General features: G+C 41.2%; 1 protein-coding gene across 2 annotated transcripts in view; it reads left to right on the forward strand.

Annotated features, from left to right (window-relative positions):
* Nucleotides 1-26,056, forward strand: part of TRAF5 (TNF receptor associated factor 5) — an 845,712-nt gene that overhangs the window by 179,285 nt on the left and 640,371 nt on the right. The window lies entirely within an intron of this gene.

Below are 26,056 nucleotides of genomic sequence, written 5' to 3' on the forward strand. Positions count from 1 at the left end.
CCCTGTGTAGGCAAGCCATGACCCTATGGAACACAGCACTGGAATTGAAAATTCAACTACAGGCACAATTCCTGCCAGGGAAGAAAAACACACTGGCAGACGACCTAAGCAGAAATATGACAGATCCACACGAATGGAAGTTGCATCCTCAAATTTTCATAAAGATAACTCAGGCATGGGGACAGCCAGACATAGATCTCTTTGCTACCCGCAGAAATTGCCAGTTGAAAAAATGTTGTTCAAGGACCTATCATCCACAGGCCTGGAAAGTGGACGCACTTTCCTTCAATTGGGCAACATTGACAGTCTATGCCTTCCCGCCTCTTCCTCTGCTGCCCAAAGTTCTATTAAAAGCCAGAGCAGAGAGGCCGAAAATGATTCTCATTGCTCCAGACTGGCCAAGGCAACACTGGTATCCGCTCCTGAAGAGCCTGACACATTCCCCACCATGGATCCTACCTCTAGTCCCTCTTCTGTTGTCCCAGCACAACTACAAAACTCTTCACAGCCATCTCAAAACTCTAAATTTAGCTGCATGGAGAATTCCTTCATTTCCCAACAGTTTCTCCTCTCCAAGGAGGTGCAGGATGTCATCTTGGAGGCCAGAAGGCCTTCTACTAGAAAGGCCTACTCCGCCAAATGGAAACGATTTTGTGCCTGGAATCAAAAGAAGGGACAGAATCCTTGGGTAATAAATATACCTCAAATTTTACAGTACCTAGCTGAGATGTTAAACAATGGACTTTCCTTCTCCTCTATCAAGATCCACCCTTCAGCCATTTCTGCACAATACAACACAGATCCTCCTTTATTCTCTCATCCTCTCTTAAGGCAGTTCCTCAGAGGGGCAAAGAATATAAAACCCCCAAGGAAACTACCAGTCCCTGCTTGGGACCTCAACTTCGTATTGGAAAAGTTGACCCTTCCTCCCTTCGAGCCAGCTTCTTCATCTGAGTTACAGTACTTGTCATGGAAAACAGCCTTACTTCTGGCTATCACCTCAGCTCACAGGGTTTCGGTGCTACAGGCCCTCATGGCTGTGCAACCATTCATCATTTTCCATCAGGACAGAGTTTCCTTACGAACCAACCCTACCTTTATGCCAAAGGTAGTATCCAGTGTAGCTTTGAATCAGACTATCCACTTTACCTACCTTTTATCCTAATCCACAAAACAAAGGGGAAAGACTACTACATTCCTTGGACATTCACAGACAACTTCGCTATTATTTGGACAGGGCAAAGCCATTCAGGAAATCTGAGGAACTCTGTGTCCTATGCTGCAGGTGCTCAAGGAAAGGCTATTTCCAAACAAACAATTTCAAAATGGATAGCCCACTGCATGCGCTTTTGTTACTCATTTCATGGAAAAACTGTGCCTGCATGCATCAGATCCCACTCCACCAGAGCCACAGCTACCTCTGCAGCCTTCCTCAGGGGGGTCCCTACCAAGGATATTTTGGAAGCAGCCACCTGGAGTTCAGTGCACACTTTCTCCAAGCACTATCACCTCCCACTATACTCTAAATCTAGAGCGGGCCTTGCCACAGCAGTCCTGCAGGGCATCCTAGCCCCTCCTAGTTCCACTTAGTGCCTACCACCCTTACTTAGCTTTGGGATTCTACCCATCTGTTATGACTGCAGCTGTATGCACGATGAACATAGTACAGTTTTGTACCTACCATAAATGTAGATGTTCGAGTGCTCATACAGCTGCAGTCCAGGTTTCCTCCCTCCAACCCTCTTAGGACAGGCCTTATGACAAACCCTTTTCATATAACCTTTTGGGGTATTCTTTTATGGTGTATTTGCTTGCAACTACTGTTTTTGATTTATCAACATTGCACTTTTGCATAACATTATGTTTGCCTTCCTTCTGGGGGCACCTGACATCTGGGGCAAGAAAAACTGAAGAAAATGGCGTTGGCTGCCTCTTTTATACCCCTGCCACACTGACGTCAGGGAGGGAAGCGACGACAACCGACGCCGGACTTAGACTTTGGAATTCGGCCGACAGAGGACCCGCCTGACTGCAGGAAAACCCATCTGTTATGACTGCAGCTGTATGAGCACTCGAACATCAACATTTATGGTAGGTACAAAACTGTACTTTCTGACAGCTTTCAGGTCCCTACTCTCACCAGGACCCCTGTTGATAAAAACAGACAACACCACAGTTATGTGGTACATGAACAAGCAGGGGGGAACACACTTTTACCCATTGTGCAGGCTAGCCATGACCCTGTGGGACATGGCCTTGGACATGCAGATTCATGTGCAAGCTCAATTCCTGCCAGGCAAACAAAACTGTCTGGCAAGCGACTTAAGCAGAAATCTCCTAGACCCACACGAGTAGCAATTAGATCCCAGCACCTTCAGTATTCTAAACCAGAAATGGAGGACCTCAGAGGTGGACCTCTTTGCCTCCCCCTGCAATTGCCAGCTCAGCAAATTCTGCTCCAGGACACCACAGCAGGGCCTGGAAAGTGGATGCCCTATCCTTCCAGTGGGAAAACCTCTCAATCTATGCATTCTCCCCCCTCTGCTTCTTCTCTCAAGAGTATTACTTAACATAAGACAGGACAACCCAAGAACAATCTTGATTGCCCCAGACTGGCCACACCAGCATTGGTACCCACTACTGTGCAGCCTGTCACTGGTGTCACCTTGGCACTTACCCCAGATCCCAACCCTCCTCACTCAGCAGGGGGGGACAGATCTTGCATCCTCAACTGCAAACTATGAATTTTGCAGCCTGGCTTATTCCTTAAATTCTTCTCCAGTGACCAGCCTAAGCAAGCAGGTACTGGATGTCATTCTTGAAGCTAGAATACCCAGTACAAGGAAATCCTGTGCTGATAAGTGGAAAATGTATTGTTCCTGGATTCAGTCTAAAGGAGAGGACACAGCACTGCCCTCCTTATCTCCAGTCCTGGATTACCTAGCAGACCTACTCCACAGAGGCCTATCCTTCTCCTCCATTGAGATCCATGCCTCTGCCATTTCGGCTCATTAGAACACTGAACCACCTCTTTTCTCCCACCCTCTTATCAAACATTTCCTGAGAGGGGCAAACAACTTAAGGCCACCAAGGAGAGCACCAACCCCTGCTTGGGACCTTAACTTTGTATGGAAAAGCTCACGCTTACCCCCCTTTGAACCTGCAGCATCAGCAGAGTTAAAATTCCTCTCTTAGAAAACAGCCTTGCTTCTGGCCATCACTTCAGCTAGAAGAGCTACAAGCACTTATGGCTGTGGAACCCTTCATTATTTTCCATGCTGACAGGGTTTCCTTCAGGACTAACCCTTCCTTTATGCCTAAAGTGGTGTCCAGTGAACCTCTCAACCAATCTATTCATGGTGGGCAGTGTGAATATAGGTAATGATTTTCATGAACACACTGAATGTACTAATGACATACTTGGAAACACACAGCCCACCACTTCAGCACTGACTATATCCACTGACCAACCCAATGTTACTTTGCAACCACTTCCAGATCCTTCTGTTAGAAGGAAAGAGCCACCTTTGGGAGGTATACATGGATTTACCCCTTTCCCCATAGATGAACAACACAGAGGAGGGAGGAACAGGTCCATAAGTCGGGGCAGACGGAAAAGAAAAGCCTCCGGAGGAGAATTTACGGGACAAACACTGAAAAAGATGTGGGACAAAGTCCCGAGACATTAGTTTGGAATCTTTCAGACAGGGTGTTATCAGAGGATGAAATAGAGATCCTAAATAGGGGTCTCTATTTTATACCTTCTGTTAAGAGTCAAATCACAGACACTATTGTAGATGTGAGGTTGTTTAGTCGGAATGTCCAGCTTAAATTGTATTATGGTACTTCCTCTAAGGACATAACTTATAATAAAATCTTTAGAAAACCCAGTACTTGTGTACCGATATTACATCCTGTACTAGATGCTTTTATTAAAGTAGTGGAGGATGATTTACATACTTTAGATCAGAACAATAGGAAGAAAAAATGCCATGGGAATGTAACCCCTAGATTGAGGACAGTATTGAACAACTTGAGGGATGACAAGAGCGTCATTATCAGACCAGCCGATAAAGATGGACCCATAGTGGTTTTTAATAGTGTTGATTGTTTACAAAAAATTATTCTCATGTTAAGTGACTGATTTTTATGAAACAATTAGTTTGGATGAAGTCTGGAGTAAGGTACGTAACATAGCTTTTATATGTTGCAAGATCTATTACTTAATGAGGTTATAGATGATGACTTGTTTGATTTCCTACATGTGATAGATCCCTTGATTCCAGTTATTCAAGGCCTCCGCAGGGTACATAAAAATCCCCGATTTCCACCATTGAATAGTGGCAGGGAGAGGTTGGGCACTTACTCTCTACCTTGAGAAACATCTAAGACCCTTGGTGAATGATTCTACACATATCCTCAGAGACTTGAAACAGTTATACTAGACTTGTACTCCAAGGTTGTAGATCTACCGTTAGATATGTTTTATAAAATGGTTACCCTCCCTTTTCACCATGATACTTAACTCTGAAGGTGTTGAGAGTGTTATGAGATGTTTACAGAATTACGAAGCTTATAGTCCAGCTATGAAAGATTTATTTGGTGGCTTGCTGGAAATTGTTTTGGAAAATAACATCTTTCTTTTTAATGAGGTAGTCTATATTCAGAAGGATGGCGTGGCTATGGGCACTTCATGTGCCAATAGCTACGCCAGCCTTATGTTGGACCGGGAACGTAACATGCTGTTTGTCCTAGATAGTTTTAAAAAACATGTCGTTTTCTATGCCCGTTTTGTTGATGATCTTTTCCTTTTGTGGACTGGCACAGACAAAGCTTTGAATGACTTCCAGAAAGAGATGAATAGTTTAACTATTTTTTTGAACTCTTCTTTGGAAAGTTCAATTAGTTGTATCACTTTTTTGGATGTTTTTGTTGATAGACTGCCGAATGGGATGCTCAATACTGGAGTTTTTAGAAAAACGTGCTATAGGAACTCCTTGTTACATCAGGAAAGTATGCACCCTAACTATATTTATAAGAACTTGATAAGAGGACAAGGCGATACAAGCATCCAGGATGAATCCAAACTATGATAGTTTTTTACAAGAGTTGTCCAGTTTAAACAAAAGACTTATACAAAGAGCATATAGGCCAGATGAGATCACCTCCCACTTTGAAGGTGTTTTGGAGCTGAGGAATGGTATTGCAAGACCATATTTTTCACAACCATATTCAGTGGAGAATGTCCCTGATATGTCCTGAAGTTAGGAATCCACTAGTCAAATTTTCTGTAAGCTGTACGCAAGACATAAACAGTATAAGAGAGGTTTTGAATAAGAATTGGAATTTACTTTTACTTGATTCACAACTCAGAGATATTGTTGGAGAAGAGCCTTGATGTTCTTCGTGTTTCACTGTTGCAGTCATTACATTTGGGTAATCCTGCTGGCAGGTTGCCCTCAGTTGGCCTTAATTCCAAAGTCTTGGGTCCTGCATTGGCTGCAGTCGCCCCTTCCCTGATGTTAGGTCGTCAGGGGTATAAAAAAAGCAGCCAACGCCGTTTTCTTCAGTCTTTCTTGCCGCATGGTGCCCAAAGCAGAAGCAGTTCGCAAGTGCCAGTCGGCCAACTCCTGAGATTTTCGTGTTCGAATTTCAGATCCGAAGTCTTCATTAAAGCTAAATACCCCATTGGGGAAACTTTTTTCTTGCTCCAGGCCAATGTCAGAAAAAGTTAAGAATTGTATTTCTTGTGGAAAGCAAATACCTCATAAGGACTTTCATTCTTACTGTATTCCTTGCCTAGGCCCTGACCACAACGTTTCAGGTTGTCGGTTTTGTGCTAGATTTAACCAGCGCACTATAAAACGTCGGTATGACTTTCCTTTAAACTATTTTGGATGCAGATTTAATTATAAAATGCCGTCAGATAGCCATCCGACTACCAGAGTTCACAAAAAACAAAAAGAAAAGGATAGATTATCGAGGCCCAAAACCGACAAAACTTCTCCTAAGCCAGTCGCCGGTTCTCAGTGAGGCGCTTTCGCAGCCCCTGACACCCGCTACTTTAGAGTCGCAGGCCGCTTCCGACTCCCACGTGGAGTCGGCTGTGCCGCTGGAAACTCAAGGTATTGGAGCCTCGGTCACTATTCCGTCAGATGGGTCCGGAGCTGCTGAGCAGGCACCGGCTTCTGAGGGTGTGTTCAGACCTAAACAATTCTACATTAAACCGACTTCAGCTTCAAAGGCAAAGACTGAAGCACCTTTAAAGACAAAGAAACAAACTGTAAAGCCACATGGACAGGCCTCCATGCCAAGAAACAGATGCTCAAAATGGCAGAAGACTTGATTACCTTGATCAGGGGTTCCCATCCCCCTCCTGATAAGAGACCTAGGCAAGAGACAGATTATGAATCTTCTGATCAGGTTTCTATTTCTTCAGATTCCTCCTCTGATCAGGAATATTCTCTTCCCCATGAGGATTCTGATGCTGAAGAATCCATTCCTTCAGCTTCTCCTCCTGAGGACTATTCTTTTGGGGAAACCTTACACACTATGAGGGAGCATTTCCACTGGGAGAGCTACGATTTTTCTGAATCTAAAAAGAGACTCTGGGACTTTCTTTTGCTACCTCAACATAGGCCCCTAGCCATTCCACCTGTGTTAGAGATTGTAGATGATGTGCTTTCAGAGTCCAGTCTGACCCCTGACTCCTTACCTCCGGCTCCTGCTAAGTCTGACAGATATTACAGGGTTCCTGACTCTCACAAATTCCTTTTCAAAAACCCTGTTGCAGACCCAGAGACTATTTCACAGGGTCCCAAAGGGGTTAAGACTTCCGCTGCAAAACAAACCCTACCCCCTCTGACAGAGATTCTAGGGCACTAGATAGATGGGGAAAAAGGTTTACAAATCTGCTACCTTGGCTATAAGGGCCTTAAATTGTCAGTTTCATATGCTCAAGTATCAGCAACATGTCATGACATTGCTTAAACAAAAAATGTTAAATTCTGAATGTGCAGAAAACGAGGAAATGCAGGATTTATTGCATGCAGCTGAACAAGTTGGAAAGCATACTTTGCAATGTGGTTTTGATTCTCTGGAGGCTTCCTGTAGGGCCGCAGTTACGGGTTCTGTAATTAGGAGGCATGCTTGGTTAAAGGAACAAAGTCTGCCTGATCATGTCGAAGTGAAATTATTAGATGCACCTTTACAGCATAATACTTTATTTGGTGTTAAGGTAGAAGAGGTGTTAAAGAAAATGGAGGACAAAGCTAAATCTATGCAAACTGTCAAAGATTTCTTACAAGTACAGCCACCTAGGTTTAGTAGACACTGGCCTACAAAAAAATTGGTCCTTTCCAGTGTCAGACAGACCCCAAACTGGCAGATCCAGATGCCCTAGAGGCAGATCCCAGGCGCAAGGTTCATACAGGTCAAAGCAACGGGGTGCTTCTACCTCCAAAAGTGGATAAAACAAAAAATAACCTTACAGGAAACAGTGCCAATGACTCCCCCCTGCCGGCACCAAGCACTTATCAACTGGCAGCACCCTTAGGGGGAAAATTGCACTTTTTTCTCAAAATTGGCACATTATAACCCAGGACAAATGGGTTCTAAGCATAGTGTCACAAGGCTACAAGTTTCACTTCTATACCTTGCCAAAGGCAAACAGCTGGCCAGATCTGCCAACAAATCAATGGGCAGAGGCACAAAAACAAGTCTCATCCCTCATTGACATGGGGGCCATTCAACAAGTCCCAGAGCTAGAACAGGGACAAGGATTTTACTCAAGACTGTTCTTGGTACCCAGAAAGGACAAGGCCTGGAGGCCAATACTGGACCTATCTATTCTGAACACATTCCTGGATATACCAGAATTCAAGATGTTGACCTTGCAGCATCTTCTGCCCATGCTGGGCAAGAACTCTTGGCTTGTGACTTTAGACCTAAAAGAGGCATACCTGCATGTCCCAGACAAATATGCAGAAGATACCTCAGATTCAAGGCTGGCTCAATGCATTACCAATTCTCTGCACTGCCGTTTGGCTTATCTACTGCACCAAGGGTCTTTACAAAGTGCCTGGCACCAGTAATTTCATTCTGCAGACAAAGAGGAATACCAATATATCCCTACTTGGACGACTGCCTAATTCAAGCAGAGAACAAGGACACTCTTCTACAGCATCTGGCATTTGTGAAAAGACTTCTAACATGCCTAGGGTGCGCAGTCAACGAAAATAAATCAAAACTAGTACCCTCTCAAGAGATAATATTCCTGGGTGTAAATACAACTGCCCAGATGGCTTATCTCACACCAGACAAACAAAGGCAACTGACTACTTATTTCAAAATGTTGGAAACGAAGGTCCAATTATCTGCAAGAACAATTCTGCAGGCTTTGGGCTTCATGGCATTTTGCATCCTGCTAATTCCATATGCAAGACTGCATATGAGGAAACTTCAGTGGTACCTAAAAAGTGTTTGGACTCAACATTGCCACAGCCTGGAGACAGTCATTACTCTCATTCCCTGCCTCCAACAGGAGTTTCGATGGTGGGCAAATGCTTGTCACCAAAACACAGGACAGCCATTCACATTACCCCCAGCCAGGCAAACACTAACAACGGATGCTTCAGATTATGGCTGGGGAGCCCACATGGCAGGAAGATGCATTCAGGGTACATGGACCTCAAACCAAATGCATCTACATGTCAATCAAAAAGAGATGCTAGCTGTGCAAAATGCCCTGACAGCCTTCAAAGACCTACTTCATCCAGGACAACTACTGATAAAAACAGACAACACCACGGTCGTGGTATATAAACAAGTAGGGGGGCACACATTCTTACCCCCTTTGCAAGACTGGCCATGACTTTGTGGGACACAGCATTGACTTACCAAGTACATCTGCAGGCACAATTTCTGCCAGGAAGGAAAAATAGTCTGGCAGACAAACTAAGCAGAAGCCTCATGGATCCCCACGAATGGCAGCTGGATCCACAAGTCTTCAACATGATAACAAGGAAATGGGGATGCCCGAACATAGATCTATTTGCTTCCCCTCACAACTACCAACTAAAAAGATTCTGCACAAGGATTTATCACAGACAAGCATGGAAAGTGGACGCTCTATCTTTCAGATTGAAAAACCTCTCAGTATATGCCTTCCCCCCTCTGCCTCTCCTCCCCAAGGTACTCCTAAAGGTCAGACAGGAGAAGCCAAAGATGATATTGATTGCCCCAGACTGGCCCCGCCAGTACTGGTATCCAATACTAAGAAACATGTCTCAATGCCTAACTTGGACCTTACCTCAAGTACCTCATTTACTGTCCCAGCAAAACGATCAGATCCTGCACAGCCACCTCAGGACTTCAAACCTGGCAGCGTGGCTGATAATGTAGTCATACAAAACACACCTCTCCGTAAAGCTGTGATGGATGTTATTTTGGAAGCCAAAAAGCCTAGTACTAGAAAATCCTATGCTGGAAAATTGAAGAGGTTATGTTCTTGGAACCAGGCACAAGGAACTGATACAGCTGTCCCAAATATTCCTCAGATTTTGCAATACTTAACTGAGATGCTGGACAAAGGCCTATCTTTTTCATCTATTAAAATTCATGCCTCTGCCATTTCAGCTCATTACAGTGTAGACCCACCAATCTTTTCTCATCCCTTATTAAAGCAGTACCTCAGAGGGGCCAAAAATTTAAGGCCTCCAAGGAGATCACCATTGCCTGCATGGGACCTCAGCTACGTCTTGGAAAAACGCACCCTGCCTCATTTTGAGCCAGCTGCTACTGCTGATATAAAGTTTTTGTCTTGGAAAACAGCTCTGCTCCTAGCAATAACTTCTGCAAAACGAGTTTCAGAGCTCCAGGCACTCGTGGCCGTAGAACCCTTTATCATTTTTTATCCAGACAGGATCTCTCTGAGAACAAACCCAACATTTATGCCTAAGGTGGTGTCCAGTGTGGCGCTTAACCAAACTATTCACCTGCCAACCTTTTATCCAAATCCACAGAACAAGGGGGAGAGAATTCTGCACTCTTTGGACGTACACAGACAGCTTAGATTCTACTTGGACAGAACCAAAGCTTTCAGAAAGACAGAGCAATTACTAGTGGCATATGCTGCAGGATCACAAGGAAAGGCTATCCCAAAGCAGACTATTTCAAAGTGGATAGGCCACTGCATTCATTTCTGCTATTTTCAACATGGCCAGCCAGTGCCTAAGGGCATTAAGCCACATTCAACCAGAGCTGCAGCCACTTCAGCAGCCTTTCTCAGGGGAGTACCAACCAAGGACATTTTAGAGGCTGCTACTTGGAGTTCAGTGCACACCTTTACAAAGCACTATCATCTGCCACTCTGCTCTAAATCCAGGACAGGCTTTGCCACTGCAGTTCTGCAGGGCCTCATATCCGCTCCTAATGCTGTTTAGCTCCAGCCTCCCAACCATAGCTTTGGGACTCTACCCAAATGTAATGACTGCAACAGTGAAACACGAAGAACATAGTACAGTTGTGTACACTTACCATAAATGTAGATGTTCGAGTGTATTCACTGTTGCAGTCCAGGTTACCCACCCACCTTCCCCCTTTTTTTCTGCTGGAACTTTTCTTTCCTTCTCTGATTTATACAACCTATGTGGTGTATTTGCTTGTAGATCATATATATATATATATATATGTATATGTATGTATGTATAAATTTTGGCAACCCTTTTAGGGTGCACCTGACATCTGGGGCAAGTAAAACTGAAAAAAATGGCGTTGCCTGCTTTTTTTTATACCCCCTGAAGACCTGACGTCAGGGAATGGGCGACACCAGCCGACACAGGACCCAAGACTTTGGAATTCAGGCTGACTGAGGGCAACCTGCCAGCAAGATTACCCAAATGTAATGACTGCAACAGTGAATACACTAACATCTACATTTAGTAATTGTTGTAATTTTTGTAGATTTGTGGACACAAGTTCTCCGTTTATTCACCCAGTTATCTCCTATTGTTTCAGGTTTCAACTCAATGCCAATTGCAACACCTCACATGTCATTTATCTAGCCAAGTGCACTGCCTGTCACGCATTCTATGTAGGCAAGACAGACAGACGCCTACGAGATATCTCCACGCAGTGCACTTTCCAAACATATCATAGACAGTGATAATACACACTCTTTTGTATGCTTAGTTTTACAGATCAATGGACCTAGTGTTGGGGGGGGGGTATATGCAATTACACTGAAACACTGGAATTAAAATGGATCATCAGACTTGGAGCAGGCCAGGTTTGAATGATAAAATTCCTTTGAAACCTGTTCTTAAGAACAGGAGACTGTGAAATAAACATGCATATTTTAAAATTTTAATAATTTTTATATTCGTTTTTGTTCACAGATGTGTATTTATATATATTTTTATACATATATATTGTCATTGCATACTGTGAAGTTTTTATTAGGAATAGGAAGTGATTTTATTCACTGTTTGTTTTCTTATGGTTTGAAAAAGCCCTTGCTGGTTGAAAGCGCTTACCAATAAAAATGGCTTGGATTTTATTTGCATTTGGCTCTGATTCATTGTTTGAACTAGCATTTATATCTGCTGCTTGAATAAGCCTTAGTGACTGCTGGATTTATGCTGATTTTTGGTGCCAGCCTTGGTTTGCTCCTGTACTTCACTTTTGGAATAATCTATTCATTTGCCAACCTTCTTCCCTAATCCTCAAAATAAAGGGGAAAAGATCCTGCACTCTTTGGACTTGCACATACAGCTCAGGTTCTGCCTTGATAGGACTAAGCCCTTCAGAAAATCTGACAAGTTTCTAGTCAGCTTTGCACCAGGGTTAGAGGGCAAGGCCATTTCAAAACAGTCAATCTCCAAATGGATAGCGCACTTCATCCATTACTGCTACAAGCACCATGGAAAACCAACCCCTCAGGGCGTCAGAACACATTCCACTAGGATAACTTTTACCTCTGCAGCATTCCTCAGGGGAGTCCCTCCAGGGACGTCCTGGAAGATTCTACCTGCAGTTCTGTAAACACCTTCACCAAGCATTACTACCTGCCTATCTTTTCCAAATCCAGGGCGGGTTTTGCAACAGCAGTCCTGCAGGGCATACTAGCCAGCACCAACTCTTCTTGACTGCCTCCACCCTTTCTTCAACTTTGGGAATCAACCCAAGTGTGATGACTCCAACAGTGAAACACGAAGAACATAGTACAGTTGTGTACACCTACCATAAATGTAGATGTTAGAGTGTATTCACCGTTGCAGTCCTGGTTTCCCTCCCTCCAGCCCCCTTGTCTCTCTCTCTCCTCTCTATGTCTATTACTCACCCCCTTCAGGGGTACTGGTATTGGTATTTACTTTTTTACTGGTGGTGTTTTCCCCACCGTAACTTGGCTCCCTATTGGGGGGCTCCTGACATTTGGGGCAAGAAAAACTGATGTGATAGCGTTGGCTGCCTGTTTATATACCCACGACGATCTGACATCAGTCCTGGAGCAACAGCAACCGACGCAGAAATACTAAGTCTCTGGTATTCGGGCCGACTGAGGGCTACCTGCAGGCAGATAACCCAAGTGTGATTACTGCAACAGTGAAAACACTCGAACATCTACATTTATGGTAAGTGTACACAGCTGTACTTTTGTAGTAGTCATAGGTCCTAATCTCCTAAGATGCAGTGCTTCTTTTTATTAGTAGTAGTATTACTATAGCTTTTTTTCTGAGCTCTTAGGTTCTGGAATGATGGTGCGCATCTTGTGTACCTTGTAATACATATTGCAAAGGTCCTAATTTTGCAAAAAAACCCTTCCACTGGGATTTTCTTATAAAGCTGAGTTGAAGAGCTCTTGTGCTGAGCTGTTGTTTCCTTTTCTAAGCCATTTTGTAGATTAACATTTCAGATATCTGTTTACCCTGGCTGCAGTTATTCCACAGTTAGTGTTTGTTTCTTGCCTTTGAGCTTTCATGGGCCTCACTGAGGACTGAACATTAGCTCAGTATCATCTGATTGTTTCTGAATGGGGCCCTCTGTTTCAAACTTCAACTGATGAATCCCATCATTTATTGGGTTTTCCATGCCTAGCATGCTGTCCTGTCTACTTCCTGAAATATGCCAGTGTGGTGAACTTGCAGTTTATGTACTAAAAGGCACTTATTTTTTCTGGCACCCATTGCTGTCCACTCACTGTATCTAATAACTGTGGGATATTAGGAATCTAAACTTCTTTTTTTCACAAGAATGAAATCCTCCTCCGCTCCTGAAAGCAGTCCACCAAGCTTTCTTTTAGCCATCTATTCATATTATTTTAACACAGAAGTGAAAAACAGAAGAGAATACCTTCTCCATGTATTAGAGGTTCATTGTCAGTTTTTAGATTTGTAGGCATAGTAAAGCATACAAGTCCTTTCCACTGGAGAGGAGGATCCCCTGTTGCCAAATTAACCAACTTGCCATCTTCATTATTTTTGCCACCAGAAGGCTAGTCAGCATTTAACTGTTGTTGCTAGAGGGCTTGCCTCTTCTCTTGCTTGTTTCAGACAATTACAGGCTGTGGATCTCTTGCTTGGGGTTAAAGGTCATCTAAGCATGTTATAAAGTGCTACCCTGTGGCTATTTAGCGTAAGAGTAGGGTCATTCGTTGAAGCTGTTCTTTGGTCATCATGTCCATAATCCCAAGCCTTGGCCTCCCTGTTTCCTTTCATTATTTTAGGTTTATGTCACATGATGTTTGGGACTGTACCCAAGAGGTTACCAACTTAGAGGGTCCTTAAAAAATAACACTACAAATTTATAACCTTTGCTATATTAGTTGGCATTCAGGAGGGGTTAGTTATCTTTTTCCCACCCTTTTGTCACTTTATGCTCCATTGCTGCTCTTGTCTGTGAAGCAAAACCATACTATTACATAAACATTCACGTTTATGATTTACATTTAAGTATTGTCTGCTCTTCGAGCTGTGCTCAGGTGGATATTAATACTGAGTGCCACAGGTATGAGCATACCCTTTAACCCAAATGCAAGGTAGACCAAAAAGGCATGTCATCACAAGTGTGGGGATTGAAATTTTTCTGTGCTGTCCCATAAGCTTTTAAAATATGTTTTCAACACTCTATCCATTTCCCACACCCTCTGAAAGTTAACCAGTATGACAAGATGTTCTTTCTTAAATCAGTGTTGCAGTATGCCAGTACTTGATGTGTTCTCTCTCCCAAGCAACCTGTCATCCAGCCAGCATATCAAAGTTAAAACCTTCCGTACAAGTGTACATTCAGCTTGTGACCTAAGCCCATATGTGTAGGGTACGTAGGCGGATGTAGGAGTGTACAATATTCAGATTGCCTTGCTGCCAGTCTGAATGCAGAATCTCACTCCTGTTGATCTGTTCTCCACGTTATTGGCTGCTACCATTGCCTACCCTTATTCAGGTAAGTGCACCATTGTGAAACCTTCTTATTCTTGTATTTTCCTTTTAAGGTTTGTTAGTGTCAGAAGCGTGACTTACTGCCTGTTTTGTCTAGGGGCTGTACACTGTTACTGAAACTGTCAGCTCCATGAGTCATTTGTTTCAGAAGTCCTCCATATTCTACTTTCCTTCTTAGTATTTGTTTAGAAACCCACCATTTTAAGTGCCGCACACAAACCAAAATGGGGGAACCCTGGGCCTAAGATGTCTTGCCCACACTAAAAAAGTTTAAGAAGGTTAGGCCTGAACCTTTAGCTGCCCAGTCAGATTTGGACACACACTCTGTCTTGACACTGCCGGAGGTCGCTGTAGTGTCTGATTCTCACCCATTCAACAAGACTGTGATACAATTGAGTACAATTGAGAAGGGGGAGCCAAGAATGATCTTTTCAGAGGGACCAATGGGCATTCTCAAATCCTCATGAAGGAATGGGTGCTTGGAACTTTGAGACCCTTCAGTGTTCTGACCTGCCACTCTGTGAGGACAGATGTCACAACTAAGAAAAAGAAACAGAAAACAAAAATGTTTCTCTTTGTTCTCACAGGACCCATACAAGGCCATCTTGTCTCTGAAACTCCCCATTCTTTTCTACTTCTACACCTCCCCCCCTTCAGAAGAGACAACAGAAGTCTTCATCTGAGGAAGAGGTGGAAGAATCTGACTCCGATGAAAAGTCCTTAGCATTTTCATAAATTCATTCTCGTGGTCATATTTCTTCCTTGTCCCCTTATTCCCCATTGAGGAAATTTCCTTTTGAAAAACTATAAAATGATACAACACTTTGACTGGAAATCCAAACAGGTGTTTGATGTACAAAAAGGTACAATAATTTACTGGATGTAGGGGCTCCATCACCTTTTCCTGTTCCTTCACTCTTGTAGGTTTTCCTAGATGCTTTTTATCCACTTCTACTTCTGATTCCCAGCTCCAAAGAAACCTAAGTTTCTCTACAGAAGGTGTATAGCAGATTCTTCTGTTTTTTTTTTTCTCTCTGTCTACTTAAAAATCTATTAAGCTTCTGTCAGTAGCTAATATTTTGCTGTCTGGCAGAGATAGGGTTGTGGACAGGTATGGTAAGAAGGTTTACAGGAACACGAAAACTGCTCCAAGGACCAGGCAATACAACCAGCTGTAAATAAAGTAGTTTATTAGCAGTCACTGACTAAGCGCTTTCACCAACAATTGGCTTCTTCAGAGTCAGTGTGTAGAATCCATTGTAATCTTTTATACCAACAAAATGATGAAGCAATTGGTCAATAGAATAATAGAATAATTGATAAATTCATAAATTTCCCTCCAAAAACATTTAAAACTCATACACACAATAATACAAAAATCTAAACATTGCATCAAAATCTACCATGTTAACTAATAAATCACATATAACAATTAATAATAGATATTAAATATAAAATATATGTAAAAAAAAAATATATATATATATATATATATATATAAGTATATAAATAAATAAACATACTAAATAATAACCTGAATAAATTTCTAGATTTTATTCCAAATCTTATACTAAACTAGCCTTGTGTTTTAAAATAGGTTTGATAGAAATGTAATCGTTAATCCCAGGTTGTCTCATGGCATTTAATCTTAGCTGCCATAGGACTTCCAACAGGGCCACACTATTAATTATATCACCGCCCTGTTCATCAAACACTCTATCAATAATGAAAAATAAAAACTTATTAAAACCATTACATCTACTACTATGGAGGTATAAGGCATTGTGCTGATCCTTGTTTCTAATAGATCTAACATGCTCAGTGATCCTGTCACGTAACCTACGCGTGGTCATTCCCACATAAAACGCTTCGCAGGTCATACACGAAGCGATATAAACAAGATTCTTTGTATTACAATTGCATTTGCCCGGGCATGGTAATGTTTGATGATAACCTTTCACTAAAACATATGTGCCCTCAGCTATAAACCTACAGCTCCTGCAACATCCACATTTTGACATCCTGGATACTCTATTCTTAACATCCCTTTCCAATATAATCTTCAAATTGTCACCCCTACTAAATATTATCCTAGGATGAGATCCTAAAATCTCCTTTGTGCCAATACTTAAACAATATTCCCAAGCCTTTCGTAATGCAAAGGCAATCTCCGTTGCTTTTTCATTGAACTTCAGAACAAAACATGGTCCAAAAGACTCTTTCTGATTGGGAACCACTTGTTCACATTTAACAGTTTCATGCCCAGTCAAAAGAATAGGCGAGTAAATTGTATTTCTTTTCTTAAAAACCTCTTTCTTTAAACTTAATAGCAATTGGAGCGGGTAACCCCTATCAATAAGCATACCAATAAGCTTAAAAATTTCTTGTTTAAACAAAGACTCATCACTAACCAATCTAGAGATGTGCACCATTTGGCCCTTGGCGACCCCTTTCCTTTGATGATAAGGATGGCAACTCTTGCAATGTAATCGAATTTGAGTAACTTTCCTTCCTATATAAAGTACTCGACAATCCATCATTGTCTTTAAAGATTGTAATATCCAAGAAATTAATGCTGTCTTTATTCCATACATGTGTAAATCTCAAAAAACTGGTGGTGGTATTTAAATATTCTACAAATTCAACTGCTCCAGCCTCATCTCCTTTCCTTAAAATCAGCAAATCGTCCAAAAACCTATTATACAGGAGTATGTTCTCATGAAACCTAGATGAAAAAAATAAAGTTTCTTTCCCATGCTAGTAAAACAAGATTGGCAAACACTGGGGCACACCTAGCCCCCATTGCCACTCCAGAACATTGCTGAAACATTTCACCCTCGAACTTTATGAAATTGTTGGAAAGTACAATTTCCATCAAATCACTTAAAAAATTGAGTTTACCTTTATCTACGGTGTGACTCACACTCAAACTATCATGAAACATCTCCAGTCCTAGGTCAGGGGGATAACAGAAAACAAGTTGACCACGTCAATCGTGAGAAAACCAAATAACCTGCTATCTAAGTTGACCTCCCTTAATCTTTCTAGGCAATGCCATGAGTCCCTAAGGACATGATCTACCTCAGTCAAAGCTGTTTTACAAATAGAATCAACAAATGAGGCAAGGGGCTCAGTTTTTGACCCCCTAGCTGCCACAATATTAACACATTGGTTTTCCTGTTACACATTTTGAATCAGCCTTGAACATTACAGGTGATGTTGGTAATTTGGATATGTGCACTATGCTTCCAAGGGAAGTTCAAAGTGTTGCAACATTCACTAATGAGTTTAAGGAAGTTAATATTGAAGCAATAGAAGTTGGCTCTAACTTTGTGCAGTGTGTTTGTAATACTGAGCTATGTGCTTGCAATGAGATGGGTGATTTGAATATTATCAATTTTCAGTATGAAGAGTTTCCCTTAGTGGCAAATGACAGTTCTGTTTCCCCAACTATTCATGTTGAACCTGCCTTGAGTACACTAGGTGAAGCTGTTATTTTAGATGACTGTACTATGCACCCAAGTGAGTTAGAATGTATTAATACTTTTATTAATGATTCTATAGATTGTAACATTGATGGTTTAGAGCTTGAAGGGGGGGTTGAATTGTCAAACATTGCAAAAATGTTTTTTTTTTTTATTTACAACTACACTGAAACAGCCATTAGTAATATACATTTTGAGCTTTTCACTAAAGGCATTAATTTTGTTCCCAATTTTAAACTAGATATTGCTAAGGTGCTGGTTAATCTCAAGCTATTTATGAGGAGGTTAAATTTAGAGATATTTTTTTCAAAGTAATAAACATTTACAATCTAATGTTGAAAATGTAGCAACTACGACACTTAGGAGGAAAAGTACCTTTATTCCACCTCCATGTTATGAGATTAGCGCACTTGAAAATCTGGTAGAATTTGAGTTTAGGAAAATTTGTGCTAGTAAGAATAAGGGCCCTGACAACCTTACTATACAGGAAAGACTGGTTTTGAAGGAATTAAGATCTTCCAAAAATGTTAGGTGTATGAAACCCGACAAGGGTGGGGGGATGGTACTTATGAATAAAATTGACTATTTGGCATCTATGACGGTCATCCTGGAGGATGACAATACCTACAAAAGGGTTTCGAAGAATGAAATAAACCTTGCTTATAAGAAGATTGATTTATTTCTGTCAGATGCATTATTTCAAGGAGCCATCTCCGAAGTAGAATATAACTATCTTTTTGTTAAGAACCCTATTTTGCCATGTATCTTTGGTATACCCAAAGTACATAAAGGCACTACAAATCTTCAATTCAGATCCATTGTGGCAGCTAGGGGTTCAAAAACTGAGCCCCTTGCCTCATTTGTTGATTCTATTTGTAAAACAGCTTTGACTGAGGTAGATCATGTCCTTAGGGACTCATGGCATTGCCTAGAAAGATTAAGGGAGGTCAACTTAGATAGCAGGTTATTTGGTTTTCTCACGATTGACGTGGTCAACTTGTTTTCTGTTATCCCCCATGACCTAGGACTGGAGATGTTTCATGATAGTTTGAGTGTGAGTCACACCGTAGATAAAGGTAAACTCAATTTTTTAAGTGATTTGATGGAAATTGTACTTTCCAACAATTTCATAAAGTTTGAGGGTGAAATGTTTCAGCAATGTTCTGGAGTGGCAATGGGGGCTAGGTGTGCCCCAGTGTTTGCCAATCTTGTTTTACTAGCATGGGAAAGAAACTTTATTTTTTCATCTAGGTTTCATGAGAACATACTCCTGTATAATAGGTTTTTGGACGATTTGCTGATTTTATGGAAAGGAGATGAGGCTGGAGCAGTTGAATTTGTAGAATATTTAAATACCACCACCAGTTTTTTGAGATTTACACATGTATGGAATAAAGACAGCATTAATTTCTTGGATATTACAATCTTTAAAGACAATGATGGGTTGTCGAGTACTTTATATAGGAAGGAAAGTTACTCAAATTCGCTATTACATTTCAAGAGTTGCCATCCTTATCATCAAAGGAAAGGGGTCGCCAAGGGCCAAATGGTGCGCATCTCTAGATTGGTTAGTGATGAGTCTTTGTTTAAACAAGAAATTTTTAAGCTTATTGGTATGCTTATTGATAGGGGTTACCCGCTCCAATTGCTATTAAGTTTAAAGAAAGAGGTTTTTAAGAAAAGAAATACAATTTACTCGCCTATTCTTTTGACTGGGCATGAAACTGTTAAATGTGAACAAGTGGTTCCCAATCAGAAAGAGTCTTTTGGACCATGTTTTGTTCTGAAGTTCAATGAAAAAGCAACGGAGATTGCCTTTGCATTACGAAAGGCTTGGGAATATTGTTTAAGTATTGGCACAAAGGAGATTTTAGGATCTCATCCTAGGATAATATTTAGTAGGGGTGACAATTTGAAGATTATATTGGAAAGGGATGTTAAGAATAGAGTATCCAGGATGTCAAAATGTGGATGTTGCAGGAGCTGTAGGTTTATAGCTGAGGGCACATATGTTTTTGTGAAAGGTTATCATCAAACATTACCATGCCCAGGCAAATGCAATTGTAATACAAAGAATCTTGTTTATATCGCTTCGTGTATCACCTGCGAAGCGTTTTATGTGGGAATGACCACGCGTAGGTTACATGACAGGATCACTGAGCATGTTAGATCTATTAGAAACAAGGATCAGCACAATGCCTTATACCTCCATAGTAGTAGATGTAATGGTTTTAATAAGTTTTTATTTTTCATTATTAATAGAGTGTTTGATGAACAGCGTGGTGATATAATTAATAGTGTGGCCCTGTTGAAAGTCCTATGGCAGCTAAGATTAAATGCCATGAGACAACCTGGGATTAACGATTACATTTCTATCAAACCTATTTTAAAACACAAGGCTAGTTTAGTATAAGATTTGGAATAAAATCTAGAAATTTATTCAGGTTATTATTAGTATGTTTATTTATATACTTATATATATATATGTATATATTTTTTTTTACATATATTTTATATTTAATATATATTATTAATTGTTATATGTGATTTATTAGTTAACATGGTAGATTTTGATGCAATGTTTAGATTTTTGTATTATTGTGTGTATGAGTTTTAAATGTTTTTGGAGGGAAATTTATGAATTTATCAATTATGCTATTATTCTATTGACCAATTGCTTCATCATTTTGTTGGTATAAAAGATTACAATGGATTCTACACACTGACTCTGAAGAAGCCAATTGTTGGTGAAAGCGCTTAGTCAGTGACTGCTAATAAACTACTTTATTTACAGCTGGTTTTATTGCCTGGTCCTTGGAGCAGTTTTCGTGTTCCTGTTTGCTACATTTGTGCCCTGGTTTGGGATTCTTGATGGTAAGAAGGTTTACTTCTCTGCCACTCTTGCTTTCAGAGCTCTGAATTACCAGACTCAAATTACTAAATACTTTCTGCCGTTTTACGGTACTTAAACACGATCATGGCCAGACTTGAGGCTTCTGACACTAGGCAGCAAGTGATTTCTGTGCTTTGGCAAGCTACACAAGTTGCAAGGCATTCCATTAAATGCAGCTATGAGTCTGCAAAACTTCCTCCAGGGCTGCTGCTACTGTATCAGTTATTAGAAGATTTACTTGGTTTCATCTGCAGTGACTCCTTGAGAATATTAAGGCCAAGTTTTTGGACCCCTCCCCAGCACAGATATTTTATTTGGACTCTTGGTAGGAGAACTCTTCAAGAGAAGGGTAAAATGATGCAAGACGTGAAACGGATTTTTCTCGTATCATTACCTTTGTATCAAAGGAATTGTCAAGCTAGTGATCAAAAACTCTCTCAGAAGAGCAGGAAGCAGCCCAGAAAAGAGTTTGACACACCTACCAGAGACTCCCACTTTGGAAAAACCTTCATTTCCAGCCAGGCAGCCACTCTGCTTCCTCGGTCCAACAGTTCCCTTGTCAAAAAGGTTTAATGTGGTCTCTTCCAGCCTGGGAATTCATCACTGTCAATAGATGGTATTATCCATAATTCAGCAAGGTTAGAAGATGTCGTGGAAGGAAGTTTCATCACTGAGAGGTCTTACTCCTCCTCCTTCCAAACAAATTCACATACCTCCTCCTCTAATAAAAGGTCTCCTTGACTAGGGCACAATAGAACCAGTGCCAAACCAGCATCTAGAAAAGGCTTTCATATAAAATATTTTCTGGTCACTAGAGACCTACTCTGGTACCATCTTTCAAGATGCTCTCACTACTAACAGTTCTCCCTTTCACCCTTCCTCAAGCATTTTTAGTTTCTCTGGACTTGAAGGATGCATCCCTACACATCCCCATTCACCCCACTTGCAGAAAAGTCCTCAGGGTTCTTTGTTTTCTTTCAGTTCCATGCTTTACTCTTTGAATTATCTATCACTTCCAGGGTCTTCACAAAGTGCCTCTTCCCAGCCATTGCCTTTTGTAGAATCAACGTAATACAGATTTCCCCGATACCAGGATTACCTGTCAAGGCGCCTTCTGTTCTCAGTGTCACTCCTAGAGAGACTGTGTTTCACTCCCAACCTTCAAAAATCTTCTCTCTCTATCTGGTTTTCTTGGGTTGCAGATTTTCTTTACCAAGGGAAAGTTCAGTCCCTGTCCACCTTTTCCAGTCCCTTCTCTCCTTTCTGTCTGCAAGAGAATGTGAAGACCTGCCACTACCAACAAATGTGTGACATGGATATCCCACCTCTGGGCCAGTAATCAAGGAGCCTCAATCCTCAGCACTGGCACCTGTGGGAGGATGTTCACTGGGAGGATAACAGGTACACACCCAGTATTTCCAAATGCAGATGTTTGCATCAGGTGCAATTTCCATTCATAGCACATAAAGACCACAGTCAGTCCAGGGCTGGTTTCTCCCTTTTTCTCCAATTCCCCAGTAAGACTCCTTCTGCACCCTCTCTATCCAGCCAGTGCTTCATATCCCTGCCCAAGTAGCTGACACACACATTCTTAGAGATTTGATTTACACACACATGCACACCTGTGAAAGGCTGGCACAAGTTTACTAGCTATGCCCACTTCTGCCCAGACTATAAGGTAGTTATGAATTCCACCAGACACTCCTGCCAGCTACCTTAAGACTCTTCCAAGGGTACCCAATATACTGAGTGAAATTAATATTAATACAAATGGTAGTTTGACCATGAGCAAGGCTATTAGGAGTGGCCTACGCAGTGCCACCAAATAAATATGCAAGTATTCTCAGAACTTAAATATCTCTACAAAGATCAGCTACAATGAACGGTTTAAATATATTTAATAAATAATAAAAGAACAAGACCATACCAAATATCTATTCACAATGACATCAGAGTTCAAAACCACAGGAAATATTTAAAATGACATTGCAGAACACCCTCAGACAAATAAAGAAAAACAATGTCTAAACTAAGCTTCACTATATTCCTGGCTGTATCTAGAGAGTTACTTACCCTAATAGAGTACTTAATAGAGCAAGGCAAATGATATGTTGAGTGATCCTTCTTGTTGTCAGGCCCAGGATAGAATGCAGAATGCTTAGTCTCACTAAGAGACTTCTTAAAATAATGTCTAAAATATTACTGCTGGGATAGCTTGCAGGATTACATCATTTCTTCTAGTTCCCATGCAAAACCCCCATTGCTGGAAGCTGGCAGGACTTGGCATCTACCAGTAAAAATGCACACACACACAAGCTTTTGCTCAGATCTTTAGCAGGTGTTGAAAGTCATAAAACTATTGCATTTATCCACACTTCAAGACTAGTAATTAGTTCACCCCAAAGACAATGCAGAAAGCTTACTAGTACAGACGTTGTGTCTCTGGCTGCCGTAAAACCTGTGAGATAGCATCTTTATGGCCTAGCCTATAAAGAGATGTAATTTCATATATTTTTTAAAGTTTACTTGAGCTGGACTGAGGTTACCCTCCAGTTTCCTCTGTTAAAACATATACATTCAAACAGTTACAGTAGTGCATGTACATTTCTTTTCTCTCCATTAAGGTACACTGTGCGTACATTTCAAACCCAAGCGCTTTATAAGTACATTTTCAACACAAACATTTGTACAAATCCGTTTGATATACACATGATATACATTTCTAATACATTTGTAACACCAGCATCTTGTATGAATCAGTTTGATATTCAAAAATGACATATTATTTACAAAATTCCAGCTAGTAGTACCTCCTTTCGTCACAGGGATATTCTAAGAATGCTGGTTACTTGGCAACAACCATTCCTATGGTACATTTTATCAGGCAACACATGAGAAAGAACCAGTGGTATCTGAAGTCTCTCTGCTCTTGGCATTATCATCCACTGGACATCTACTGGACTTCCCAATCCCTCTACTGCTCTTTCTGAAGAAAGAGTCGATGGTGAGTTACTCAAATCCATCTAAATCCAGGTCTTCCCCTCCACGTATCCACTCTCACCCAAGAACTCCACATGCATCAGATCTGGCTTGGGAACCTGAACAGGCTTTTCATCAGTTTACAGCCAGTGGTCTCCCAAACAGAGGAGAGAACACTTGAGTGTTAAAAGAAATGAGGGCTCTTATTCAAGCTGTCAAGTGTTTCGTCACCTATGGACGTAGGACCTCTCAGGATTTTCACAGACAACACCACAATAATATGATACATCAACAAACAGGAGGGTACCAAAGTCCTACCAGCTGTGCAGGCTAGCTCTTCTGGCATGGGGTCAGGCTCTAAAGGCAAATTTGTCCCTACAAGTGGTGTACAATTCCATCTGAAAACAATGTGTTCAGTGTCTGTAAACAGGTTCATGGAAGACCTTCACAAATTAATGCTAAACAGGGAGGTCTTCCTGGACATAGCCAAGATATGGGATGGTCTCCACTCAGAACAGACATTTTAAGCTCCTTGTCTCCAGGCTTGGAGGATGTATGCCATGTCTTTTTGCTAACAGAGAAAGTACCTCTATGCCTTTGCATGTGCCCTCTAATCCCAGAAGTCCTACTAAAGGTACAACTGGACAGACCAAAAATCTTGCAAGTAACTCCCTTCTCGCCCAGGCTGCACTTGTTCCCTCCCCTTCACCTAGCCAGAGCCCATCGACACAAGTTGCCCTGCAAAATGGACTTGCACAGAAAAAGGGTTTTGTGATTTTTCCCAGCTTACAGGCTCTTAACCTGGTACTGTGTGTGATAGAATTCTAATTCCTTTCAGACAGAAATTTTCTGAGGACATGATTCAAGTGCCCCAAGAGGCAAGAAAACCTACTAGTAGAAAGTCTGATCTCCAGATGGAAAACATTTTCTGTCTAGTGTCTCAAAAAGAATGAGAACCCCCTCCAGTTTGAGGGTTCCTACAATTTTGTCCAACTTGTATGAGTTTCTCAAATTTGGAGTAACATCTTCCTTTGTAAAGGCATACTCATCTGCCATCTCTGCTTGCATGCCACTTAATGCCCCCATACTCTCAGGAGTTGATTTCAAGCAGTTTTTATTGGTGTCAGTAATGGTCCCAAAAAATGGTAGCTCAAAGCTTACAGAATATGTGAGGAAGGAAAAGAAACAGTAAAATACAGAAATAAAACTGTAGACTAACTCACGAACCAACAAGAGTTAAACAGCTTGGAAAACCCCAATAACATGCTTGAGTGCAAATGGATCTGCATTTGAAGTTAATTGAGGCAAACTCTCTGAGGCATTTTAGGTTGGTGGGACACTGTGGGTAAATGGAGGAGCTCAAGAGTTTTTGGATCTGATTATCTGGTAGAAGCGGCTGAGTCGGATCAGAGTATCAGATCCAAACCCATCAGATGAGGAAGAATGAAAATGGATAACATAGATGGAGTGTTATAGTGAGTATATAACTTTTTAATAGTAAGTGTCTTACAACTTTTAATTTCTGACTGATTAGGCTTAAGTTAGTTATTTCCTTTTTTCTTGCTCTGCTTTGGCAGTGGATTACAGAGATCTGAAGAAAGGCCCTTATTCACTGAACCTTATGGGCAAAAGTAGCGAAGCTGGATAGTCTGGGATCATTTTAGGTTCTGAGTGAAGTCTTGCCAGCCCTAGCTAAGTCTTGCCACACTTACAAATGAGGAACTGCCAATCCAGGTCATTTGTTACCTTAAGAAGGTAACTGTTTTACTTGTTACATATGTTCATCATATGGTTTAATATTGTAGTAGTGATTACATTTGTGACTTCTGCTTCAGAAGACCCAACTTTCAGAGCTTAGCATCCTTCTCCCTCGACTGGGCTGATGTCTTCTCACCTGGCCATTGACACAATGTGGTTTAAGAGGGATAATCGTATACACCATCTTTAGTTCGTTCTTTCTGCAGTTTATAAGATCACTGCAAATACAGTGCATCATTAACCCATTGGTTTGGCTTTGCTTCCAGACGATATGTAGACATATAAGTACCCTGTTGGGGGAAATCTTTTCTTCTTGTATGTTTATAACCATATCATTTTTTTTAGTTTGTTTTGAGGGGAGAGTGGGGGGACAACACGGATTTAAATGTAAAGGGATACTGAGGTTAAACATTGTATTACCTAGAGAAAACAGATCCGTCAAAGGATTTTCACATTCGCTCTTCTAAGTGGAGATGATTCATGATGTCACTTCTTGTCCCCATTGT

The sequence above is a fragment of the Protopterus annectens genome, chromosome 1.part0, assembly GCF_019279795.1.
Source record: "Protopterus annectens isolate FY-2018-M chromosome 1.part0, PAN1.0, whole genome shotgun sequence".
Lineage (NCBI taxonomy): Eukaryota > Metazoa > Chordata > Ceratodontiformes > Protopteridae > Protopterus > Protopterus annectens.